At 38.1% G+C, this 15,249-nt stretch overlaps 1 protein-coding gene across 6 annotated transcripts in view; it reads left to right on the top strand.

Moving 5' to 3' along the window:
• SOX5 (SRY-box transcription factor 5) overlaps positions 1-15,249 on the top strand; it is a 1,013,639-nt gene that overhangs the window by 178,281 nt on the left and 820,109 nt on the right. For 5 of the 6 annotated variants that reach the window (XM_049627167.1, XM_049627170.1, XM_049627165.1 and 2 more), the window contains exon 3: positions 5,807-5,883. The gene's annotated coding sequence lies outside the window, so the exon portion shown is untranslated. Of the gene's footprint in view, positions 1-5,806; positions 5,884-11,661; positions 13,684-15,249 lie in introns of those variants that run through there. The other variant, XM_049627169.1, reaches the window with a different exon arrangement.

Genomic DNA, 15,249 nt, shown 5'->3' with positions numbered 1-15,249 from the left:
GCAAGAGGATGCTAGGAAATATGCTTTAGGCTGGCAGGGGAGTAAAGTGGCCATCTTTTTATTGGTGCTTAAGAAATTGATGTTCTTGATTTTGTTTCAGTGTTGAGTGAGGTAGCATGTGATTTAACAGGCACATGATATGCTTAGAGAATGTATAAAAGTATAAAGAAAAAAATGATTTTTATAGTGATTTGGGTAACTTACATAGAGAGATAATCTGATTAAACATTATAATAATTTTTGAGACACATCTAATAGATTCACAATTTATCCACTTATACTCTAATATACAAAGAAAATGGAGCTGTTTCTGTAATGCATTCTTATTCTGGAGTCCCTACCCTACTGGGCAGATTGACAGGCACTAAAAATAAATGCAATATAACACAAAATAACTCAGTGTCTTTGCTATCAAATCATCTCTTGCTGCTTGTTTCTCTATTTCCCCGTCCAGACCCAGGACTAGGGTGGGGTGAGAGAGGCACCTTGGGTGTAAAATGTAAGGAGGCTTCCCTCTCTGGTGGCGACCCTGTGCTTGCATGACCCTGAGGGGGATGGCTCCTTACATTTTGTGCCCTTCTAGGTGCCTCACAAACCTCACTTTCCTGCTGCCCCTCCCCTGTCCACACTAACAAAACCATCTTGAGGGGTTTATGTATCAATCATTGTGGTTGACACGGGAGTGTGGAGCACGATATCTAAGGCTGCTGGCCCTGGGGATGTCCTCTGTATCCTTCCTGGCATCTGCTCTCTGATACTGTCTCTATCAGTAGAGGCTTCTGTTCTTGATGGTGTAGTTAGCCCCACTTAGATTTTGAACTGGAGCAGCTGCTATTGACCTACCATTACCTTGAAGTCTTTCTTCCTTTTCTCATCTCAGGGCTTTCTCAGTCTTCCTCTGTGTCACGTTTGTGTGTGTTTGTGTGTGTGTGTGTGTGTGGGGGGGGGCATGTTGGGAATGGAGAAGATGGAGCAGAACACAGAAGTTGTCAGGTCCTTTGTACATGCACACAACCTGTGAAGAATAGCCCATTTTAACTCAGTCTGCCTGGGAACCTTCCTTCCCCAGTGTTTTATTTCTCCTTCGCAGGTTAGGTGGGTACAAGACTTACAACAGGGATCCTCTGAGAGGCCTCTGACCTCCTCCATCCTCTCCCCAACAGGTGACGTCCATGAAAGAGAACTGTTAGCCCATAGGCCCTTGGATTCCTTTTATCCAGCTGACATTCTCCTGCACCACCTCCTTATAGGTTAAATAACAAGATGTGCAGAAACCCTGGCCCCTGTCTCTGAGCTCTGCATCTCTCCTTGCCCTAGACTTCTTTTCCCCTTCCTCCCTAAGTACATGAGAGTTCCTATATTGGCTCTGTCTGTGAGGATCCACATTTTGCTTGTGTTTTCTCACAGGGAATGTTTTAGAAAACTTGAAACAACTTTTCACTCTCAAATTCTGTCATTCAAGATTGTTGTCTCACTAGGTAAGCTGATTAATAGCCTCTTTGTGCTAGATAGTAGCTGACCTCCCAGCTTGCATACTGGAGTCTTCAAAGGGCCAGACCCCCAGGAGCTCATAATTGAGACAGAGGGTATATAGGGTCAGGAGGAATTATCATCACAGCATAACATAATGTAAGATGTGTGGGCTAGCACAGGCTCTCATTCTGAGAGCTAGCCTCCCAGATTAGTTCTTACTCTCAAGTTAGGATACTCTCTCCATTGTGTATATATATTGTATATCCCATCCTACAGAAGGAAGTAGATCCAGGGTTAGCTCCTCTCAAGGGGCACTACTCATTCATAATCTCTTATTGACTCTAGGAATTTGGAATGTATACACTTCTTGAATTTTCTCCCTATATTCTGCTTATGGAGGATTCAGATATGTAATCTCATGCAATTTTATTACAATATGGTCAATGTTATTATATGGTTAGGAACAGTATTTTATGGGAACACAGAGAAGGGGTGCCCAATTTGCCTAAAATTGTCAAAGAGGGCTTCCCAGAGGAGTGAAACCCAAGTTAAGGATTAAATACTAATTATAGTCAGGCACATAGGTGGCTCAGTTGGTTAAGCATTCAACTTTGGCTCATGATCTCATGGATTGTGAATTGGAGCCCTGCATAGGGCTCTCTGCTGTCAGCACAGAGGCTGCTTTGCATCCTCTGTCCCCCTATCTCTCTGCCCTCCTCCGCTTATGGGTGGGCGCTCTCTCAAAAGTAAATAAACATTAAAACATTTTTAAAAAATAGGGGGCGCCTGGGTGACTCATTTGGTTAAGCGTTGGACTTGAGCTCAGGTCATGATCTCACAGTTGGTGAGTTCGAGCCCTGTGTCGGACTCTGTGCTGACAGCTCAGAGCCTGGAGCCTGCTTCGGCTTCTGTGTCTCCCTCTCTCTCTGCCCCTACCTCACTCACACTCTGCCCCCCCCCCCAAATTAAAAAAAAAAAACATTTAAAAAACAGTCTTTTATGAATAAGACAGGAAGTATATTTTTGAAAGAGCAGAGCTCAGTGAAGAGCAGGACCTTGTCTGTCATACTTACTATCGTGTCCCTATCACCTAGCCCCGAACCTGGCATATTGTACACACTTAAATAGTTAGCATATAAGTGGATGAATAAATTTATCTTGAGGGCCATCACAGTTGGATATTTTGAGTGGGGGAACCACATGATAAGATTTGTGTTTTATTAAAAATAATATGGCATCATTGTAGTAATGAATGAAAAGAGAATGAGACGGGGAGCAGCTGTGGCAGCAGGTTCTATGAAGACTCTCGGGAGATTCCTCTTAAGTGACCTCCAACCTCTTTCTAGATACATAGAGAGTTTGTCATTCTGCAATGAACATATGGTCGTTTCCCATGTATGTCTCAAGAAGGCTTGAGCACTGCCTGTTGCCACCCCTTAAGATGGCTCAAGAAAATCAAGAGATAATTCACAGCATATTCAAGTTACTTTTTGAACACCTTCCATATAGGAGAGAGAGAGTTGAGGTTTCCAAATTATCTGTTTATAGGCAATAAAAACATTCCATTCTTAGTCCATACTTAGTCTTAGCTAATATGATAAAATACCATAAAGTGAGTGGCTTATAAACAACAGAAGTTTATTTCTCACAGTTACGGTAACTGGGAAGCCCATAATCAAGGCATCAGCACATTGTGTCTGGAGAAAGCCCATTTTCTAAATGGCCATCTTTTTGCAGTAACCTCACATGGTAGAAAGGAGTAGGAAGCTCTGTGGGGTCTCTTTGATAAGAGCAGGAATCCCATTCATAAGGGCTCCACCCTCATGAACTGAAGGCCCCACCTCCTAATACCGTTACATTGGGCATTAGGTTTTAACATAGGAATTTTGGAGGACACAAATATTCAGTGTATAGCTTATGGCATAGTATCTTGTCTGTATTTCTTGTTCAGAGTGGGTTTATGAATTTTCAGTGTTGGCTATGGTAAACTAGGGGCTACATGGTGAATGAATCTTATCACATAAGTGTCCCTATTTTCAGAGTGAAATTCTGAACAGAGGTCAGTCAAACATATGCAGTTTTGTTCTTGTGTTTATTAGCTTTTATTGGTGTGTGTCAAATTAGCAAAAACTTTGTGGCTTAAAACAGTGACCACTTTCTAGCTCAGAGTTCTCTAGGTCAGGACTCTAGCGTGGCATGGCTCTCTTTGCTCAGAGAACAACAGGCTGAAATCAAGGTTAGCCTGGTTGAGTTCTCATTATCTGCACATTCTTGGGGAAACAGAAATTTGCCTCCAAACTCATTCTTGTTGATAGAACTCGGCTCTTTCTGGTTGTAGGACTGTGGTCCCTATTTCCATGCTGGCTATCAGGGGTGGTCCATAGCTTCCCTGGGGGTTCTGTAGATGCTCCCCCCATCCTGAAGCCAGCAATGGTGTATTGAATCCTCTTTATGCATCAAATCTCCATCTTTCTCTGTCTTTGCCATTTAGATCAAGATTTAAAAGGTCATGTCCACCCAGATAACCCCATTGCTTTAAAGTCTATTGTGTTATGTAATATAACCTATTCATGAGAGTCAAATCTGTCATATTCACATATCTCGGGACTATGCAGAGCATGTTCCCTAATTGGGAGGATTTGGGAGGGGCATCTTAAATTCTGCTTACCAAATTTGTGTTTATAACCTTAAAAAACCCCAAAAAACAAAAAACTACCAACAACAAGATTGTGAACAGCCTCTTGCAGAGTGCAGTGTAAGCGTTTAGTAAAAGCACAAATGAAAGTGTGATTTAATTAATATTTTGTTTGAAAACTGGCACATCTTTTGATGAAGTTAATTTTCTAACATCTGACCTTGACAGATCAACTATTACTAATTTTTAGAAATTTTACTTGTTTGTGACTCATTCACTTCTGAATATTACTACCATTCACATTACCAAAACAAAACAAAACCAACAAAACATGCTTCTGCATTTATTACTGGGAGTGTGGAGGTGGGGGTGGTTTTTATTGTTTGTGAGCAACGAAAAAAATAAGACAAGGCCATAAAACACTATCACTTCAAAGTGATTTTTAATAGTGAGAGTTCTGTTAAGGTAACTTGAGTGTAAAGTAAAATATCTTTCAAAGTTTGGGGAATTTCTAGATTTAAATAAGGAAGGTACAAGAGTTTAACCAGCCGTATGATTAGTCAACTACAAACTCGGTCAACTACAAACACATTTCTCCACATACTCCTCACTTCTGACACCAACTCCCAAGTTTCAGACGTTTCTAAAACCACCTTCAAGTTTGACAATTTGCTAGAAGTATTCACTAAAACAGATGATACTCATAGTTGTAGTTTACTACAGGGAAAGGCTATACATTAAAATCTGCCAGGGGAAAAAGTATGTAAGGCCGAGTCTCAAGCTGTAAGTATAAGGCTGAGACTGAGTCTGAGTTTGAGGCCTGCAGAACCAACCACAGAGCTTTCAGTGAGCTCTCCTGATAGAGTCAGGAGGCATTACTTTTCTAGTATCATTGTGACAGCATGCATTGTCAACTAGGCAAGCTCACTTGAGACTTTGGCATCCAGAGTTTTTATTGGGATGCAATTACATACTGCCCAAGTTGTTGACCTTTAGTCTCCAGCCCTTCCCGGATGTCACTATGGGTTGATACCTTTAATCTCCAGTTCCTTCTAGAGGCAAAACTGATACTGCATGGCCCCAATCCCCCATCCAAAATCACACTGTTTGACTGTTGTGTGGCCAAAGCCCTCAGGCAAGCAAAGACACTCCTGCCAGATGTGACACATGGAGGCCCTAGAGATCACCTCTCTGTAGCCAAAGACAAAGCCAGATCTTTCCTTGGATAAGGTCATTCTTCACCACACAGAAAAGGAGGGAGGGAAAGAGTCATGAATGCAAATAGTAGTTATCATTTATTGAGGGCATCCTATGTATCAGGCAGTATGCTAAGCATTGTAAATAAGATATAAACCATGTAAATAAAATGATGGTGGAAACAGGATTTAAATCTATGTCTGCCTAACTCAAAAGTACATGATTTCAAACACTTTATTGCCTTCACCAAACCCAAAGGACAGCAAGAGTATATAATAATAATTTAAAAGCAGTTATTCTTGAGAATGGTTTTCAGAATAAAGTTGTCATTCAAATGTATAAGAACGTGCACTGCTATTTTAATAATGTAGGATACAGAGGAAGAGGATTAATGTATAGAATGGTTATGTCATTGAACTCATTCCTTCCAAATGGATTCTAGTCAGCACTTTATCATTGAATTAATTCAAACACATTTATGGGGGATGCCTTATATCTCAGGTGCTGTGCCGGCCACTGGTAACCCAAAGATGATGATAAATAAGTTCCTGTCCAGAAGGAGCTAGCGATCCACTGGGGTATGTAAACTCTTTCTTTTATTATTTTTTTAACATTATGTCAGTTTTAAGCAAAATAGAGTGCAATATGTAAGAAATATTTTGCGTATGAATTTTGCAAGCATTTGGAACACATTTTTTTTTTTTTGACTGGGTGAGCTAATGATAAAGTTACCGATTTGGAGATAGTTTTGGAGATAGTTGTGCATATGACTATCAAATAAGTAAACTCAGGTTCAATCGTTTTATATATTCTTTAATAGTAGGATAGATCTTTAAAAAGTAAAACTACTTCAGAAATAAAACCAACAAGATAGCACTGAGATTTGTGTGCATTTCCTACTTATAATAGTATGTGAGAGAAATGAAGGGAGAATAGGAATGTCACCAGAACACATCATACATAACAGCAATGTGCATTTCTTCTTCACAATTGTCATGTTGATGCTTTGCTTTTGACTGGTTACTTTAGCGATAATTTTTACCTTTCATTTTCTTCTACTTAACTGATTTTTCCAATTGAACAAAGTCTATACTAGGATAAAATAGGATTCCCTATTGGGGCGCCTGGGTGGCTCAGTTGGTTAAGCATTTGACTCTTGACTTTTGGCTCAGGTCATGATCTCTTGGTTCATGAGTTTGAGCCCCACATTGGGCTCTTTGCTGACAGCATGGAGCCTGCTTTGAATTCTGTCTCCCTCTCTCTCTCTTCATCCCCTGCTTGTTTTCTATGTCTCTCCCAAAGATAAATAAAAATAAACTTAAATAACAAGTATAAACAATCGGATGTTGATATTTGGCAAATACGTATTTTATTTAAATTATACTTTACAATGGTCCATGCTTACAACACACCATGCAGTATGCTCGGAGTGGTCCTGAGGCAATAAGTACAGCAAATGCAGTAATATACATATAAAATATTACATTCTAATTATACCTTATATATTTTATAGCTTAATGTAGTGGAATAGAATTAGAAAATAAAATAAATTTATGAGTACTTGATGTCCAGTAGTTCACACTGATGCTGCACAACACTAGCAACAATATATATGGAAATATTTAATACATATATTAATATGCTATCTATATTAAGCATTATAAGTGCTGAGAGTGCAGTTGTGATCATTTTAAAATGTGAGAAACCCAAGAAAAAAACCTGTCCTTTTCTTTTTTTTTTTTGCAATATGATTTTAATTTTTAAAAGCATTTAATTTTGTAAACCATATCCATCATCTTTGCATAGATAAATGTTGTGGCAATTTTTTGAATGAGCATTTTGGTTCCCTAAAGAAATTATGGATACGCTATAAATTTATAAATGAAAGGCCATTCATCAGAGTTATAAATATGAGTGGTTCTTGTGCTGATGCCCATGTAAACTTAAAGTGGTTTAATTTCTATCGGCTTTTGAGTATAGTTAGTACAACGAAAGAATATAGATACTGTCATACTTACATGTTGTCATATCATTGGCCAAATGGGGAGAACGGCATGAAATATTTTTTGAATAGCATGGCATTTCCTTGAATTATTGCTGGCAATAGAACATAAATCAACCTTAATGATGGATATTCCAAAGATGTTTATTAATCTACTCATTTAATCTGAAATACTCACTCCTGGCATTTATAGAGCCAGTTCAAAAGAAGTGGCGTGCTTCTAAACCCTAACTGTTACTTTTAGGGGCCCCATAATTATGTCAGCTAAGTCTGGTTGGAATGCAGATTAAAATGCATAAAAATCCTTTGTTCCTAATCTATGCTAAAGATATTTGCCTAACTGAAATATGTTTTCTCGTATATGTCTAATAAAAATTTCAATTTGGTCCATCATTGGTGAAATTTACAATATGGCCTCTATTTGAAACTTCAGTTTTTAAAGTCTGTTTTCCTCCCTCCTATCCCCCCTGCCCCAAATTACAAGATAATCCTGTACTTTGTATAGTTTGACAGAAAAGGGCTGGAAAACTGGCCAAATTCCTGTACATTGAATTAAGATATTGCATATGACATATGATTTTGAGCACATGTAAGGAGACAGGTAGGATGGACAGATGTAAAGATACTGAGAGTGGAATTCTTATTAGATAGCATAGGTCAGAGAAAGCCAGTAGCAGTTAAGCTGAAGAAGGAAGAAGTCAGCTCTGCGTATGTTGGGGAGAAAGATGGTATGAATGTGCATGCATGTCTGTGTGTTGTTTACTAAAATATGGGAAGTCTAGGCATAGAGCTAACTTATGTATTAAAATAATGTGAGCAGGACTCAGCTTCTCTCCATTTCTTTGCTTCCACTAATACAGCATCAGTCTTGGCTTCATTTGCAACCAAGATGGTGGCATTGGCATTGCTGAGTATTAGCATCCCCTTGGGCTTTATTCAGATCAAACTGGAAAAAGAGAGCCTCTTTCCTGGAAGCCTTATCAAAAGTCTCTTTGTGCTAATTGGTTTTGATTAAATCGCAGACTAATCCTGCACACCCCTCTTGGAGCAAGAGAAAGAGTCAGCTTTATCACTTTCCATGGACTAGGCACTGGGATTGCCTCCCAGAGGGAAATGGGGTACTTGTAACAGAATGAGGGTATATGGATGGTAGGTAGCAAAAAAAAATAAATAAATAAATAAATTACTGCCAGAAAAAAAAACCCCACAATGGGTATATACACATGAAACTTTACATATAATTACAGAAACCTATAGATTTCCTAACAATACATGGATTCTAGGTTAAGAAACTCTAAAAAGTAATACTTGAATCTATGCCTTCTGTAACAAACAAAAAACAGTATTGATCTCCATAGCTGTCTAAGGAAAATAAGCTTTTACTTTGATTGTTTCCTGAATAAAGACACAAAATGAGTATAATCTATAACTACTTGTTTGATAATATCAAGTTAACAACGATAAAGAAGTTGTATTTTCTTGTTAGCTAAAGTAGAAATGAGTGGTTCACCCTGAAGGTGGTTCTGTAACTATTGTTTTGTATAAGGAAAAAGAGAAAAAACATCTCTCTCTCTCTCTCTCTCTCTCTCTCTCTCTCTCTCTTTTTTTTTTTTTTTTTTGAGAGAGAGCATGAATAGGGAAGGGGGAGAGAGGGAGGGAGAGAATCCTAAACAGACTCCACGCTCAACATGTAGCCTGACAATGGGGTTCAATCTCACATTGTGAGATCTGAGGCAAAATCTTTTATTCAAGATAAGAACTTTAAACAGGCAACATTGGGAGACTTCTATTAGGAAAAAAAAAGTTTTCCAATATTGGGTCGATAACTTTTATTGCTCTTGGGACCTGCATTTATGTGCATCCTAAGTCCCTTCAGTTTGGTCAGTTTAATTAAAAGAAGTATTAATGAAGGAATAAAAGGCACAGCATAAGGGATGTAGTCAAGATTCTGTAATAGTGATGTAATGGGATAGATGTCAGCTACCCTTGTAGTGAGCATAGCATAATGTATAAACTTGTCCAGTCACCCAACTGTACACCTGAAACTAATGTAACATTGTGTGTCAACTATACACAAATTTAAAAAAAAACTGAAATATTATTACTCAGAAAAATATGAATCAGGTCTATGAAAATAATTTGTGATTATTTGATAATTGGTCCAAACTACCTGTTGATTTGCCTCTTTTGTTTGTTTTTCACTCAATTTTATTTTGGAACGTGTTGGTGAAGTCAGTTATTTCCTTAAAATTATTTTTAATTGAAAAATCTTAGGAGAATCGGTAGAAAATATAGGTCAATCATTGGAAAATAGAGATACTTTAAAAATACTTGGGGCGCCTGGGTGGCTCAGTCGGTTGAGCGTCCGACTTCGGCTCAGGTCATGATCTCATGGTCCGTGAGTTCCAGCCCCGCGTCGGGCTCTGTGCTGATGGCTCAGAGCCTGGAGCCTGTTTCAGATCCTGTGTCTCCCTCTCTCTCTGCCCCTCCCCCGTTCATGCTCTGTCTCCTCTGTCTCAAAAATAAATAAACGTTAAAAAAAATTAAAAAAAAATACTGACATAGTGATTATGTACTTCTCATTAATATTGGTTACAAGAAAAGCTTTTAATAATGTGGGCAGTAACATAGCAATTGTCAAGATAACAGTCATCATTATGCCTTACTTTTACATGGATTCTCAATTTTTTGACAAGAAGGAGTTAGCCTGGGATATTAAGTTGCATCACTGAGCACAAAAGGAGTTTTTCTTCATAAGTGAATCAAAATACTCCTCAAAAATGGAAAAGAATTCCGTGGTTGCCAGATATTTTTATTTTTTATTTTTATTTATTTATTTTTATTTTAGGGAGAGAGAGGATAGAGAGTACGAGTAGGGCAGAGAGAAACAATATTAAGCAGGCTCCATGCTCAGTGTGGAGCCCCATGCGGGACTCAATCCCACAACCCTGAGATCATGACCTGAGCTGAAATCAAGAGTTGGATGCTTAACTTACTGAACCACCCAGGCGCCTTGGATGCCAGATAAGTTTTAGAGAATAAACATGGTAATTGAAGATGGGTTTTCTGTGCCACGTTTTGTCTCTTTCAAACAAGCAAAAACCTTCTCAGGTTTTAATACTCTTCCTCATGAATGGATAGCCTTTTTAACCAAAATCTTATGACTAAAGTGACCAAATCTTATGACACAAGTGACTGATGACTTAAGACTAAAGTGAATTGTCACTGCTCCGTGTTCAGTTCAGTATTGTCAGTTGTGGAGAAGGACATTCTATTTTTCCCTATCGATTAATGCTACTGAAATGCTACAGCTATTTCAAAAGGTGTCCACCTTGTTTCAAAATATTTCTGCAAAGGCCATAATATACCTGGCTTTCCAGATTGACATGTTATTATTTTTAAAAACTCCTCCTGAAAACCTCAGTTTGCCACCAGTTCTTACTTGACTTGAAAAGTTCGTGGGTCCATTATTGCTGTGTGTGTATGGTTTTTGTTTTGTTTTGCTTTCTAGATTATAGCAGATCTTTACACGGTGTCAATTATCTGTGAATAGGAAACAGCAGGTAGTTCATTCATTGAAAACTGGTTTACAGATTTTCTTGCTATACATTTGCTTGCTTCTCAGATTCAGTTTTAGACCTAACCAAGATAGAGAATTGCTTATCTGCATGGTAGTATTAGTCATCAGTGGAGTTTAGAGAAATGAGGTTTGTAAAGAACAAGCTTTTTAAAATATATAATTTAAAATGTTGTTATTCTTCCATTTTGGTTAAAATCAATCCATGGATATTTTTAAGGTTGTAAGTTAAAGCAGGAAGAATGTGTCACTCTTGTAATGCTTTAGCTAAAGACAAAAGATAGAGTACCAAAATACCGTAAGAGCAATTGAAACTATATATTGTTCTTACATGATGTCCAATTCAGCTGTGTAGGTGTGAGTTTCAGATAAGATTGAATGCTTTTAAAGACGTGAACAGTCAAAGCATTCCCTATTATTTATTTTAAGGGCTTTTTAAGGAGAAGGAATGGGCTTAATCTGAGACCCCAAAGCATACATTTCCAAAGACAGCTGCCTGTCTGAATAAGGAATGAGCTAAGGAGTGAACAGGAGAAAATCCACATACATATTTGAGTTTCACTTTAGAACTTTTGATAGCTTTGGTCACTGATTGGAATTTTTCTCCAACTAGAAGTCAAAGAGACAAAGCAGGTAATCTACATAATCTTTCCCACATTTTCTAAAAGTGCCTGTAGATGAAAACATGTCAGACAATTGGTCAAATAGGGCCTAAAGTTTTGTTTGTTTGTTTTAAATCCATTCTTTACTGAGAAGGAAATAAAAAAAAAAGCTTGAGGTTGGTGACAGACTTGGGTTCTTGCCACATTCCCAGCTTATTTCATGGACGGCTCTCTACTCCAGAGAAAGTTAATATTTTCCAGAGATGTTCCATAGGTATTCTAAATCATACTACAGACACCTGCTCCTTTATATGGATATGTTATCCACCTAGGATGAATCAGAGCTGATTTTTTTTTTAGTGTGCTTCCTTTCAAAAACCTCATTAATCTTAGTGTGCAGAATTTAGGGGGAAAGTTGTGTTTTGCTACTTGACACTGTTTAATGTAAATGATTTATGATTATTCCTTATGTATACACGATAGGCACTTTATAAATTGGATTGTTCTAGGAGTAACACGATACATAAATGTTATTGCTATAAATTCTGAAGTTGGCTATATATTTTTGTATCATGTAACCAGTTGACTTATAAATGCTGACTATTCCAACCTGCTCTTTCTACTCAATATTGTAAGTGGTGACTTAGGTAAGCCTGGCAGAGATATATACACAGAGGCACTCAAACTGCATGAGAGCAGGATATCCTGGCACCTCTCCAGTGTGGCTTCTGGCTGTCTTCCAGGGGTAATGGCAGAAAGAAGAAAGAATGAGAGGGGAAACTGAAACTTTATGTAGCAAAAAAAGATGAATCTAAATTATTATTATTTTTTTACCCCACAAAGTCAAGAGCCAGGTAGGAGAGAAAAGGGGAAAAAGCAGAGCAAATAGGAGAAAAGTACCAGGAAAACCAATTCAGCAAAATTTAGTTACATGCCACTTTACAGGTAAATTTCCATCACTTAAATAACATTAAATAAGGATAAAGGTAATAACAGATTAACAGCTATGTAATTGTATATTTTTGTATCTATAAATACAGTATGTATGGAAATAATAATATTTATTTTTTTGCATTTCTGTGCATGAAGTGTTTGAGGAATGGAGTTTTATAAACCATTTGATTCTACTGGTAGATGAGACCATTTTATTATGTGTGTAATTCTGTTACACTAATAGCTCTCATTTTTTTACCATGAAAACTCATTGTGATTTTCTTTCAGGGATCTGAAAGAATTAGAAAAAAACCCCTCTGAATAATCGGTCACTTTATATCTGAGTAATTGTTAAATACCAAACTCATCTAAAATGTTGAGTTACAGAGGAAGGAATAATACCCATATAACTGACTGTCAGATTCATAGCGATTTTCTGCTGACTCCTGGTATTGACTGCTTACCTGATCACACAGTCCTGGCATTGGAGCTGATTTGAATTGCTCTATGCCCTAATTTGTGTAAAGAAGAACTGGGCTGTGAAGAATTCTATTGTGTTTATAGTGTCTATTCTGATAGTGATTTTATCGCCCATTTCATAGGCTGCTTTAGTTGATTCCCTTCCCCCATGCCCGACTAAGTAGTACCATCTACACAATTGATCTGGTTGTCCATGAAGTCAGTTCAAATCAGCTGTTACGGTGGCTAAAAATACAAGATCAATAATTTTAAAACTTGAGGTGCATATCCTCCACAAAAGGACTAAATCTCATCAGGCAATCCCACGTGAAAAGATTATGAGACTGAAACCACATGTGTGTGACTTGTAATAACAAACATTATTTATTTGGCTATTACACTGAAGGAAATCTCCTAATTTGCTCCTTTATTACTTCTGGAATACATTTTTAATTGTCATACTTTCTGGAGCTATCCTGGTGCATGCATTGGAAAGAATATGCATATGCAGATATCTCTGTATCTGTAGGCACTATAGTCAAAACAACTTATTTGCCTAGCTGCGAAGCTGGCTTACTCACCCACTCACAAACTCCCAGAGGAAATAGGGCAAAAAGGTCAAGTAGAAGCAATAAGCCAATGATCTGTTACACAAAAGTTACTTAAGAAGTTCTGAGTGGCACTGCTCATCTTCTAGAAGGGAGATCACTGCATTCCCTGCTCATCCCTGTGTCATCAGCAGTAGCTTTGGATTCGTTTTTGAGGAAGAAAGCCCGTTTCTACATTGCTGCTGCTATACACTCAGGTAAGCTGGATTGAAATCCCAGAGACACCGCTGAACCAGACTAGACTGTGGGAAGATTCTGGTGCCGAGAGAGGGATTTACAAACATCAGTTCTCTTATCCTGTAGAATCTGAACCACCATGTAAAATTCTTCTTTTTCTGAAAGGACGTTAAATTTAAATGCAAGACCTCCAGATTTAAATACACACACACACGCACGTAAAATGAGAAAAAGCCCATCACTTTGTGTTCAGTACAGAATACTTACAGTTACTATCTTTGAGGACTTTCTTTTTTTGCCAGTTATTGCTCTTTGTCTTTGCACGTAGCATCTAATTTAAGCCTCCTAAGTCCCTTGGGAACCAAGTACTATTATTATACCCATTTTTTAGCTTAGAGAATTGAGAGAGAGAGAGAGAGAGAAATTGAGTAATTTGCCATGACTCAACAGCTAGTAAGAGGTGGAGCCAGGATTCAAACCCGGGCAGAGGGTTCCCCGGGGCTGACGCACACACTCCCAGGTTGACTTTGAGCAGTATGTAGTGCTTCGTTTGTGAAAAGAAGGCAGGGGAGCCATCGTTCAGCAGGAAGTAGGATTTGAGTTCTTTTTCTTGTACTAATGGTCACTGTATCTCTCTCTCAGGCCCTGTTGTGACCAATGGCAAGTCTCATTTGAGACGGCCAGTCAGAAGTGAGTAAAATAATCTATGGCCAAAGAAGAGAAAGGAATGCACTGGTTAATATGAGGATCTGACCTTAGGACCTTGCTTTCACTATTGCCACAGTAAACAAGCGAGCTAATGAACCACAGATGTTAGTGTGTCATTAGTGTCTTGCAGTTTTGTCTTCCTGGGTAGCTACCATCAAGAAGGACAGTGCCCTCTATGAATATGCATTTAGTACTAGATACAGCAATTTATGCTTTTGAACAGCACTTTATCATTTTGGTTTTGATAAATATATAAGCAATAATCAGTAGTTAGTAGTTTCAGGCTAAAATGGATGCCATTATTAGTGACTTAACAGCTCTTCCTGTGAATTCCACATGTGTCACCAAGACTGGATCATGCTACCCAGAGCTACATATAGTCAGTTTTTAGAAAAGCTCACTTCGAATGCTTCTCGTGCTGTGAACCCTTTGTTCTCAGAATTGCAGTAGTCCCTAATTTCCAAACTCTGAATATGTAAAATACAGTACTTGCACAAAAAACCTAGGAGCTGTATAGGTCAGAACATTTGTTTAAACTAATATAGAATTAGCTTTTTCAGTTCCAGCTCCCTTTTTCCTATCCATTTGCCTTGCTAATAAGGCCACGATACCTCTCCTTTTTGGATTTTTTATTCTGATTTGAGCAGACCTACCTAGTTCACACAGAGGACTTCGACAATAATAAGACATAAAGGCTATTCAGTAAACAAGGACGGTGAAAACAATGAAATTTAACACAAACTAGGCAAAATAGCATCTCACAGCACAGAATTCTATTCCATTTTGAAATTGGTCTTTACAGATATTTTTCTCTGCCTGAAACATGTGTGCTGGTTCTATATATATAAGGGAATAGTGACATCCTGTGTGTAGCTAGA

This window comes from Panthera uncia, chromosome B4 (assembly GCF_023721935.1).
Source record: "Panthera uncia isolate 11264 chromosome B4, Puncia_PCG_1.0, whole genome shotgun sequence".
Lineage (NCBI taxonomy): Eukaryota > Metazoa > Chordata > Mammalia > Carnivora > Felidae > Panthera > Panthera uncia.
This window is presented reverse-complemented; position numbering and strand designations above follow the sequence as displayed.